This window comes from Acartia tonsa, chromosome 2 (assembly GCF_053477335.1).
Source record: "Acartia tonsa isolate MP-2025a chromosome 2, ASM5347733v1, whole genome shotgun sequence".
Classification (NCBI taxonomy): Eukaryota; Metazoa; Arthropoda; class Copepoda; order Calanoida; family Acartiidae; genus Acartia; species Acartia tonsa.
The window spans coordinates 3,837,386-3,850,497 of NC_137261.1; positions in this window are offsets into that span (position 1 = coordinate 3,837,386).

Below are 13,112 nucleotides of genomic sequence, written 5' to 3' on the forward strand. Positions count from 1 at the left end.
TTTTTTGAGACCAATGCACTTCTGCCCGCCTAACCGTCGATCAATCAGTACTGCATAAACACAACTTTATTTTCTGATGCCAAAGACTGCTAATATTTTGTATGACCACTGCACTGATCATTGTTCGTCATTCAGTCGGTTATGCTCCTTTTCCTTCTTTTTGCTTTTGTGTTTTTACTTTTACAATTAGGAACGTTGTTTCATGTGGATATTATCATCCTTGTTGATGATTTTTAAACTCAGGGATCTTAGGAGATAATGTACTATATTTATTTTACATCCCCCATGATGATAAATAAAGGTAAGCCTTCTGTTGATTGAAAGTTTGGACACTTCTTGTTAGAAGTGACGAAACACAGATAAAGTTTTTTAGTCAAAGTGGTTACTAAACTTTGGTTTACAGTGTTATTTACAGTCAAATGTTCCCTCCTTCCCTGAGCAAACGAAATTTTGGAATTGAAACTATCCTTCTTACTCTATAATTCACATGGTCCATTAGTCTCTTGGATCGAGACATAATATTTTAATAGCTAAAATATTTGTTTTTTCATATGTTATCACAATTAGATGGCTTAAATTTTTAATTAAGATTATAATGACACATTTGCAAAATTCATTTTCATTTAGTAGCGAAGATTATCTATAATTCAAAATGTCCTTCCGTTCGTCTGTTTGCTATGATTAGAGGAAAATGTGATTTTCTCATTTGCTATTCAATGGCTGAAAAGTTCTGTAAATATTCCCTACATAGCTTGCCAGTATGGGCCTCAGTTATTGTTTAGTTCATTCATCCAGTAAGAGGGAGGGAAATTGGGTAAAAGGGTTGTATAATGTTGTTAATGATCTATTTCTTGTTAAGAGCAAAAAATTTTTACAGTGGGGGTTTGTCTGTCCATCCGTACGTCTCTAACAGATAGTTCTGATTGTTAATTTAGGCATATTAGAATTGTCCTATTGAATTCAAACTCTACAATAAAATTCTTGAAATTGTTATGTCCTTCAATGAAGTCAAAGTAAAAATCTTAATTTTTTACCATTGCCTTACATAGTTACCCTATCACCATGACGTTAGTATGTAAAATAAACTATCTTGTCTTTTTGGTAAAATCTAAATATTTTCTCTCCCTCTCCCCGTTCTCTCTCTTTCTCTCTCACTGTGTCTCTCTCTCCCCCCGTTCTCTTTCTCTCCCCCCTCTCTCTCTCCTTCTTTCTCTCTTTCCCTCTCCCCGTTCTCTCTCTCTCTCTCTCTCTCTCTCTGTTACACGTAAAGATTTCTACAACTTTAACGTATTATAATATCTGTGAACTGATTTATTCAGTAATGTTTTATATAACAATGTAACAATACACGATTTAACGTTTTGCTTCATTTTTATATAATTTTTTAAAGATTAAAATCCTAATATTTTTCATTTCAAATTTTTGTCCCGAAAGGGTTAAAATGATTAGTTTAATATCTGACCGCATTACGGGGAGTGTCGCACGAATCAATTTATTATAAAACTAAGTTTTCTTACGTTTACTATATTATAAACTTAAGTTTTTCTGTTTTATGAATACAAATCAAATACATCAATGTTATTTAAATAGCAACATGAATATAAAAAATACATTTATGATGCAAAAAGTAGAATTATGGGTATTTTCGTTCTGGTCAATGAGAATTTAATAGTGATAATTGAATCACTATGAGTTTTGAGCTATAAATGTTTGGGAGATTCGAGCTCATTTATAGACGTTTACTTCCTATATAGATCTGTCATGGATCTTGATGCAATACAGCAGCCCGTTTTGTACAAGTTAAAAATTGGAAGATTTCATTAAATAAAAGTTGTCGCAAATATAGGTATTAAATAAGTTTTACTCCTTTGTTATTTGAAATAGATAGCTTTTTTTGTTGAAAATTTTGCTGCCCAATGAACGTCTGCCCTATAAATCATATTGTCCGTCAATCTATGGGTAAGGACCTAAAATAAGTTTTTCACAGCTGTTCAAGAAGCTTATCAAAAATAAACTGGTTTATGACCACTTAGCATAATTTCTTACTAAGCCCTTCTTTCTGTCTGTTTGGATGCTGTGAGTATTGGTTTAAAAAATATGACGTAACAAAAAAAATTAGCCAATGAGAGGCCGTTATTGACCAATGGCGGCATGCGTAGTGGACTCTCATTGGCTATTTTTTTTGTTACGTCATATCTTTTAAACCAATACTCACAGCATCGTCTGTTTGCACCCTATTTCCATTCATTTGCTTCGCAGATATTATTTTTACATTCAAATTCTTCGCTACTTTTGGATTTTGTCATTCTTATTTTAATGTATATTTATGAAACTAAAATCATGCTCTTTTTTTGACAGGAATTGTGTTTATTTCTCTGTTTAAGATCATCTTAAACAATAAAGACAAAACTTATTTATTGCATTTGCCATGAGTTTTAACTTTTTGTTATATCTTTCAAATTTTAAAGTTTTTTACTTAAATTCTAGAGAATATCACAAAATAGATTAATAGACAAATTTATTTTTAGAGCAATTGGTAATATTTAAGAAAAAACTAAAACTAGATCAATATGAATACAATTACTACAAAGATTTCGTGAAAATAGCAAATCCGGCAATGGAATAGCTGTATTTTTAAAAAGACACTGATAATATCTAACAACTTCAGTATCGAGGACATGAATTATTTATTTTCCAACCTTTCTGTAAAATACATATATAGGTTCAAGGATACCTCGTAAATTTTTTACCAACTAGAAATTTATTTCTTAAGTTTTCTAATTTGCATCTTAATGGTAAGGCTTTACTGATTTGGAAATGCAAGCGTTAAATAAAGTACATCTATTAATACAACGAAATAAATTCGAAAAAATAACTAAAACTAACCCTGATTTTCAACTGTCGAGGGGCAACAACAATTGACGACCTTTTTATCTGCCCTCCAAATATTACTTTAGATTTATTTCGCTTGGTGTGGCTATACCTCATTCCTGAATACATCTAGATTCTATAAAACAGTATTTAGTCGGTTTAGTACATATGGATGACCATCGAAGTTTGCTAGTATCTTGTGGCTGCTGTGATTGTTAAGTACATATATAAAAGTTAGTCGTTCTTACTATGAGATATTTTCAATAAATGGCGAACCTCCCCCTCCCATCCAACTTAAAAGGGTTAAAAATTGAACATATATTAGTAAAGTTCTTATTTTTTCTAAAATTATCTAATTCGCAAGATCACGCAATTTTAAGATTTTAGCATACATAAAGACGTCTGATGATATGCGGGTGTTTCTACATTTTAGCTCAATTACTGCTTCAGTAAAGGTTACATAACAACTGCTAATGGGAAACATAAATAACAAACTTTTTCTTGAAATTAGTAGCTTATAACTTTTACTAGCGGCTACGCCCCTAGAGGCCTCTAGTGGCACTTTAAATGTTTTTTTTGTTCAAGTCTTTCGATTTTTTTGTGATTTCTCTTGGGAGGGTTGTGGTACCCTCCCTCAAAATGGTTATAAACCTTCCCGGGACCTATGAAAAGCTACCCTGTTAAGGAGAGCCCGATCGGTCCAGCGGTTAGCGAGATCCTTCGGTACACACAAACAGACACCCTGTTACTTTATTATAAGGATTGAAGGAATTGGTTACGAAGGGTTCTGATTCAAATAAAGTTCCAATAAAGTTTTGCAAATTGGAGCTATTTTAAATTTTCTTTTTAAAGAAACATCAACAATATAAATTTTATTTTACAAGGAATAATTAGCATAGAATGTATTCTTCATGCCGCAAATTATCAAAATAAAATCTTTTACAATTGTAATAATTTTAAAAATAGTTTTGGGCTCGGCTGTAATAAGAGCTCAAAATGATTTGACTTTTAGGTCTATGCATTTAAAAATACAACTTGAAATGTCCTTTTATCTATTTTCAAATCAATTAATCCTTTCTCAGAAAACTTAAATTCACAGATACCCATTTCTATATTTACATAATCTATGTATGGTATTTATGATACCAATCTCACCCCGTGCTTAAATAATTAACAATGGTTTCAAACTAAATGTTTAATGAGATTTTTGATATTATCTAAAGCTGCATGGTATTTGTTTTTCTCACGCATACGCTTGTTGACACATGATTTAATCTAAAAACGGGTGGTTAAATATCTTAATCAAAATTAAGCTATAAGTGAGTTGTTAAATTCATTAAATATGAACCAATAGGGATAGGGCGATGAACAGTAAATTAGTCTCTTAACCAAAGACTTTTTGGTAGATTTTGCTTAGTCCCTGGATCAAAACCTGTAGCTCTATATTTTAAACTACCCTGGAGATCGACCAGTTCTTTCAATATTAGTTTTAAAAGTAAAATAGAAAACGATTTCTCTTGCCTGGGGGGAGTCATCCGTCCCTAAATAATCATAAACCTTCCCCCATAGACGTCCAAGGGGGGGGGGGGGGTAAAGAGGTGATTACCCCCCCCCAAAATTTTTTTTTTGGAATTTCAATTTTTACCCCCCCCCCCCCCAAATAAAAAAAATGCCTCTATGAAATAAAGATACCCCCCCCCAAAATTTTACCACCCCCCAAATAAAAAAACCTGGACGCCCCTGCCTTCCCTTGACCTTCACTGTAAAAGAGAACCATATCTGTCTAGCAGTTAGAGAGATCTTTCGCTACAGTAAGACACACACTCAGAAAGCAGACATCCTGTTACTTTTAAAATAATACTTTTTTATAAATCGCTTTAGATGTATTTAGTCAGAATAACCTTATTGATTAATTTATTCAAAAGCAGACAATGTTTAATGTATTTTAGATAAAATGCACAATCCGTAACCACTGTGAGGCAGTATATTTCCTTAGATTTAAAACTGATACTCTTCACTTAATTTTTAGCATACATATATGTATTTTTATATACGTTTAAAAGTATGCATATAAAACAACAATTAATTCTTATTATCATAATTATAATTAATGAGTCTTATAAACAAAATGGAAAAGATATAAATGGAGAGGTAAAAAAGAATGACTTTAACGAACAAGCGGACAGTATCTTATTGCAAAGTAATCAAAAGTAACAGGATCTTTGTCTGTATGTATGTCTGTCTAAAGGCCTCTAGAAGCGTAGCCGCTAGTTACTAAATATACAGCATCGATTATGGATAAAAAATCAGGCTTTTGGTGCCGTTTAAAGTTTTAATCATGGAGATCGAATCGTAAAACGTGTTTGACCCATTTTCTACCTTGATCTAAAAATCAAAAGCTCCATATTTAATTTATAAGATATTTTAGTATTTGATTTCAAAGGGATTTCTTTTAGTCATTTATTTTCTAATCCAACATAAGATTTTGTTGCAGCCTTGATTTAGTAAATTTTTGTTGTTTTCTATGTTACATATTTATCATATACCTATTTCTATCTGTGTAAAAGTGAAAGGTTTGCAGTACTAACAAGCTTACTTTACTAAAATAGTAAAATCCATAACTCACAACAAAATAAGAAAACTCTCTTTTTAAAAGCGAAGTTTTTCTATAATTAGGGGCAGTCCTTCTGTCCGCCTGGAACGGATAGCTTTTTTGGTTAATTTAGTCATGTTAGAATTGTTCTATCGATTTTAAACTTTGCATGGTGATTTCTGTAGTAGTTTGGTACGATTAAAAAAGCGAAGCATCTCTATAATCGTAATCAGAAAGCCTTCTGCGTGGCAATCATTAACATTTCTTTTCATGATCTTAAATGCTTATAAACCATACATGATATGTGGATTAGCTTTGATAAAATTAGCTTGTTACGCCACTGTACAAACTGCATGTTGTTGTAAATTGAACATGTGTCTATCGAAAGGTTAGTTAGAAAAGCGTCTGGCTAGATCCTTATCCTCAAGTCTTAAGTCATGAATAAGCTATCCAAACAAAAACATAAAAATTATCTAATTTCAAACTTAAGTGACTTAAACATAGAAAATTATATTAATTTTAGAATTCGCATTTATGCATATTGTACATAAAATACGTGAAAGAATTAGGTGTTTTTGGTGGCATTTGGTCTTCTTGAAAATCCAAATAAACTTTAAAAATGAATCATAAGTAAAAGTAGATATCCAGGACTTCCAAGCTTTTTGAGGGGGAAAAATGAGTGGTTTTAAATATTTGCTGGAGCTTAATATTTTTTTTATGGGGGCAAAATGAGAGGTGTAAAAGTTTTAGGAGGACGAACAGCTCTTCACCCCCAACTCTATGATTGGAATATTTTCCTCTCTGCCATTGAAACTAAAATATCATCTTAATTCTTTTAACAATCAAGATATTTATTCTATTCTAAAAGCTTGCAAAGTCCAACCTTGACCTATTGATACCAGCTTGCCGTGCAAGTCATAAATAAAAGAAAAGCTTTGCATTCCAAAAATACTTTTACAAGCAAACAGATATACATCTTTAACATACCTCTATTTACCAATTATATAACATTATGGAATGTTATTATAACCAATATACAATGGAATAACAGACATATTCTACATAGATGGCTAATTTGAACATCAAATAATTCTTTATTTAAAGAGCCAAACGAAATCAACTCTATTTTTTTTAAAGTAGAGAAATATCCGGAAATCGTCAACTTACTTTATTATAATATTTTTTGACAGCTATAATAACGAAATCGCAGTATTAAATTACATTTTTAATCAATTTAATATATAATTTCTCCCTCTGCCGCATTACAAAAGGTAAAGCGTCTTTGTCGAAATACGTAGTAATAGTAAAACCTTAGCTGAAGAGTAGTTGTGCTATTAAAAGTACGACCATTGCTCTATTATATTTTTCTATTTTATTTTCGCCTAAATTAAGCCTGAGAAAGACTGAGAGATGAGATAATTTACGAACAAAAGAGCTCATAAAAAAGGATCAGCTATTTCATATTTCACAGGGATTTATATGGACAAGATATGAAAATAAGTTATGAAAAAAATTAAATTTGAAACAAATTAAAAATTACTTATATAATAGTAAAAAAAACAAGTTCCTGCTCTTCCAGATTTAAAACAGGAATAAGGGATTATGTATATTTGTTAAAATCAAAATGAAAAGAATCTACATTAACAGGTGCAATTTTTTCAAACCTCTCTTTACGCCCCTTTTACCTATTACATATTACTTCTAACCATTAAAGCTTATTTAAGAAAGTTATTTAAACAGAACGGATGTAAACAAGATTTTCTAGCCGAATTTTAATGTTTTTCTTTAAAAAAGTAAATAATTAGTATTTACCATTTTAAAATTCAGGGAGTAAGGGAGGGGACAATGGATCGAATATTAAATTTTTAGGAGTCTCAGACTTTGGGTACTGGCTTAAAGGGAATGTGCAAGAATCTAGCAGTTTCTGACTGACTTTGGGTACTAGCGCACAGAATGCCGCTAACTCGTTTGTTAATTTTGAATATTGCAGACAAGTATCAATAAATTTAATTTGTTATGATGTGGCTGGTTTTAACAATTTTCTTCTCTCCAGAAAATATAATTTCATAGATAAAAACTTTATTGTGATATTTGTTTAATAAACAATTTAAGAATCCAATTAAATTTTGGGTTATGGTAGATTTTTCTAGTTATTAATTACATAATGGTTACGTCAGTCTGATGTGCTGGTAATATAATTTTCAAATGAATGCTTTTTTCTTGGAACTTTCTTCTTATTTTATTGTTTTCTGTATTGTATTAACTCTCCCTTTAAAATTTCCTCCATATTTGCTGGATTAATCTGGATTTCAAGGTCTCTCAGCAAATACTCTTAAATTGAATTAATTGCCCATTGTCCCCTCCATTACTCCCTGTTAAAAATACATACCCATCACTTGAACCCTGTAAATAATCTCATTCTAGAAAAAGTTATTTAAGAGTGTATAATGTAAATTATGCATAGTTTGTATCATTATTTTACTTATATGTAATGATAATTATAAGAAAATCATCAAATTAAATAGTAAACAAGGATGACAACATCCATAAAAGCGAAGCACTAAAACGGAAGGACAAACGGACATTAACAATTGTATAGTGTCTGAAACTAGATAATCAGAATATAAAAAACATTAGGGATAAGCACTTTTTAGTAACAATAGAAAAAAAGTTGTATGTATGTATGTATGAGTAAACCTGTATGAAAGAAACGACTTTACCTATCGGTTACCATTTTACAGGGAAGAATTATGATTACCTGTGGCCAGCTTTGTGGAGGGTAACCCAGATATCCTATAGACGATGAAATACAACAATTGTTCTTATTTTAGTGTATCTCTGGACCAAATTTTGTTAATGAAGTATTAAACACAATACAGACAACCAATTCTTTGATTGCATGACCATTGTCTGGAAGTCCTAATTGTAAATGTTAATATTTTGAGTTAAGAATTCCCTCTTCTCTCATTAATAATTATGGAAATAGGACATAGCATCAGTAGGAACCAATGTAGCTTCTCATAGGTCCTTAATAGTTATTTCTTTCATCGTATTATAAACCGCTTTCCGCGGATATAGAATGTACAATTAAAAGATTAAAACTAGTTTTTTGAGCCCCGAGGTGCCGAAAGCACGGGCTAAAAAAAACTGGTTTTAGTCTTATGATTGTACATTTCTATATTCGTAGAAAGCTGGATATAATACGATGCTAGACATAGTTTTTTTTCGTATGGATGAGAACCGGTTCCTTTCCACCGGATTCGAATGAATACGAGAAATTGTTTTATAATTTTGGTTTGTTTTTAATGGTGATATCTTCCCTAAGGAAAAAGAACCCATGGACTATGGGCGAAACCACTAGTACAATATTAGAGCCCATTTAACTTATTTCATTCCATAAAAACACCTGATAGCTATTTTATCCACAGGAGTAAACTATTAAATTTGTCAATTCTACAATGAAAACCAATAATTTGTAAGGGAAAGGGAAAAGTTATGTATGACGGTGTGTTTGTCTAAGCATAAATTATTTCAAGGATTGCTAAATTATAAAAGGTGCATCAATCACAGATAACAACTTCAATATAATATTTTTTTTTGTTCGCAAATTTTGAAATGTCATTGCTGTTGCTGTGTGTGTGTGTGTAGCCACAGCTCCTCTGTTTTTCTCCTGATAAAGTGCGTTGTCAAGTTCCATCCAATTTTAAGAAGTTTGCGACTTTTGCGGGTTTTTTCCAGAGGTCAATTGGGGTAAGGTTTGTAGGTTTTGCAGGACAATTGAAAAGGTGTTTAACATTGTGGGGGCCAGTATTACAATCAGGACAGGTATTTGGTACTTCTCCTTGGCTTATTCTGTTCAGGTATTCGTTTAAAATTCTGGAAAATCCACTTCTAAGTTGAGATAATTTTGTTCTGGCCTTTCTTTTCAGTTTAAGTTCATCTTTGTGAATTTCTGGGGGTTTTGAACCGAGAACTCTGTTTGGCTGATATTTATTAATCACATTTTTGACTGCTTTGGTATGAAGTCTTTTTAGACCTTTCTTTTTGGTAGGTGTATCAATGATTGGTAGGCATTGTCTAATATTTGGTTTAAGGTCAATAGCTGTTGGTTTCATATTTCGTTCTGGGGGTGGCCTGTCCAGGTGTTTTTGTCCAGGGTGTCCAGGAAGATGCATGGCTAGAACATATTGTTCTGTCAAGAGTAGGGCATGGTCTTTAATAGGTAAAACTTTTGTCTCTTGATGTAAATGGTCTATTCCTGACATGCCTAAGCATCCTGTAGCAATCCGTAAGGCTTGGTTTTGTGCTGTTTGCAATTTTTTCCAGTTATTTGGTTTAATAATTGGGCTCCAGATGGGGTTGCCATATTCTAATAAGCTTCGGCCCACGGCTTTATATGTTATAACCAAGGTTTCTTTATCTTGTCCCCAATCAGATCCTGCCAGGAATTTCATCATATTTATCCTGGGTTTAACACTGTCTGTAATTTTAGTGATGTGATGCGAGAAGGTAAGATGGCTGTCAAAGTGTACACCCAAAAGTTTTGGGTTCTTCTCAAGTGGGACTAGAGTGTTTTTTATTTTAATTTGAGGATGGATATTACCTTGGCGTCTGTCTGATGTGAATAAGGTCACCGTAGATTTTTCTGGTGAAAGTGACAGTTCTCTTTCTTCAAGATAGTTGACTATTGTGTCCAGGTATTTATTCAGCTCTGCAGTCATTTTATCTATGTCCGTTCCTGATGTATAAATTGATATGTCATCTGCATATTGAATGATCTTGATGTGATCTGGTGGTCTGGGGATTTCTGATAGATAAAAGCTGAATAATAAAGGGGAAGTAACAGCTCCTTGTGGAACTCCAGTTCTTACATTCCTGGATGAGGACAGCTTATTCCTAAAATGTACTTTAGACTGACGGCCTGTCAGATAGCATTTAATCCACCTTTTAACTGATCCAGGTAATGATGTTTCATTCAGTTGTTTCAGGAGTTTTTCTAATGAAACCATATCGAATGCTTTGGAAAGGTCCAACTGCACTAATATAGTTCTGTCTGGTGGCAGATTTTTATTGAAACCAGTTGCTACCTGTTCATTAAAATCATATAAAGCTGTCACGGTTGAATGGTCAGATCTAAATCCATGTTGAAATTCAGGTACAGTGAGATGTTCAGTTAGGATAGGCAAGATTAGTCTCTCTAATATCTTGATAGCTGGGCAGAGCAAGGACACTGGCCTGTAGGATTTTGAATCACTGTGATCTTTGCCTGGTTTTGGTAGTGGGACTATAATGGAAGATTTCCATATAGCTGGAATGTGGCTAGTTTTAGATGAAAGGTTGAAAAGATCTGTTAGAAAAGTGATTCCTTTAGGTCCGAGAATTGCTGTTGCTGACAGGCTTAAAGTCGGTTTGCTTAGCTTATTTAGAGTATCATTTAAAAAAAAGAAACTAATTTGATTTATTATGATTTTATAAATTGTAATTTGCAGTTTTAATCTAATATGAGAAAAATTTTATGCAAATTTGATTAAATTAAAACTAATATATTCAATACTATTGACTTGTATAAAAATATTTGAGTACTCTCTCATGGATTACATCACTTTAAAACTTGAACAAAAAAAATGCAGTTTCCCCATGAATTGGAAATTTTATATCATCCCGTCCTTTAATGTAGCTAAGCGTCCGTCTGTATGTCTATCTGTCTGAAAAGTTTTGAGCTAAACTTGAATTTCTTTTCTCATTTGCTATTTAAGATAGAAAGCAAATATTAGTTTTGTGAAGATTCGTTTGAACAATGAGCAACTAATCTATAACTTACTTGGTCCGTTGGTCTGTCTGTAATGCTCAAGAGGATAAATAAGTTTTTTCTGTTATGATTATAGACTGTTTTTTTATTGATGATTTTTCTAAACAGTGTTTGTTTTTCTTAATGCTTTTTATTAAAAGCAGGCGACTGAAGTTTCGGTTGATATGGCTATGATAAGAATTTTAAAAAGTCTCGATGTTTTTTTTGGGATCTTGGACAAAGTAGCTTCGGACAAAGTAGCTTCCGGACAAAGTAGCTTCAGGACAAAGTAGCTTCCGGACAAAGTAGCTTCCTAAGAAAAGTAGCCTCCACTGTTAATAAAGGTCATGGCCGCAGCGCTCGGCCCCCAAGCCTGCCTAGCCGCGGGCGCTCGGCTCCCTAGCCTATAACCTAACCTGACCTAACCAAAAAATTGTAAAAACATTATTAAAACTTATAAAAACAATATTAAAAATTGTAAAAATCCACCAACCACTTTTTGCAAAATCCACAAAATTCTAAACCACCTATGTATTATCAGTTGATGATATTTTTCTTAAATAAATGTTCTGAGGCTAACATAAGTTAGGTTAGGTTATAGGCTAGGGAGCCGAGCGCCCGCGGCTAGGCAGGCCAGGGGGCCGAGCGCTGCGGCAATATTGGAGACTTTTTTTCTTAAGAAGCTACTTTTCTTAAGTAAATGTCCTGAAGCTACTTTGTCCGGAAGCTACTTTGTCCTGAAGCTACTTTGTCCGAAGCTACTTTGTCCGAAGCTACTTTGTCCAAGATCCCATTTTTTGTCTTTTATTTATAAAAAAAAATGGATATGCAACATAATTATATATTTATTTTTTCTACTCAAAATTACATTAAATTCTTTGAATGTATGAGTAAACATAAATAATTTGGTTCCCATAGAGAAAACATATAAACAAATTATTAAAAAAAGTGGCTTCGCATCATTTTTGGCAAAAAACAAAAAGTTTGAATGTATTTCAATTTCCCCCTCTATTTTCCTGTTTTTTAAAACCCCAAGCTTATCTACATCAAGGGTGTATCCGCTCGTCTGTGAAATCATAAATGTACACAGGTAAAAATCGCTCCATTAGATTTAACCTTTCATGGAGATTTCTGGATTAATTAGATGTATTCTTACCTACAAATCGTTCCAACTTTATAAACTCTGAAGAATATCCGTGAATACATTTTTTAAAAATGTTAAATCTCTAAACTAACTTGATTTTTGAAACACTGATTCTTCAGACGATTAGGTAAAATGTGTAAAGTGTAGCATATCTTTAATCACCAATTAAAATCAATTCATCAATTTTTTGTTAGGCTTTGCTATTTGTGATCCTTGTGCTATATGAATAAAGTATTTGTAAAAACAAGTAAAAATTTTTGAATAAAATATTTTTCAAATGCTAAATCTTTTCACGGTTCTCCACTATTTAGATTAAAAATTAGATTTTAGCAGGGAAAGGGGAAATAGCTTCTGAATAATATTTTGTGTACAAATAGTTTAGAATCAGAGTAAAGAAGGCTATTTTTACATTATGGGTTTCTAATTTTTTGTTGGACATAACTGATAGTTAAAGAGCAGATAAATTTATGTGCAAACTTGAATATTCAATAGATATTTATTTGACATATTGTTCATTTTGTAATATAACTTGATGTCAAATTAAGTTGGTATATTTCATCAAATTAGAAACTTTTCTAAGTTTAGTTAAAATGCTAGAAAATTTCGTTATAATATTAAAAAAAAATATATTTTTTAAATTTTATTTTAACAGGTGAGCTTATGATTTTGGTTTTATTTAAACGGCATTCTCCTTTTTTTTAAATTTTGAAAATTTG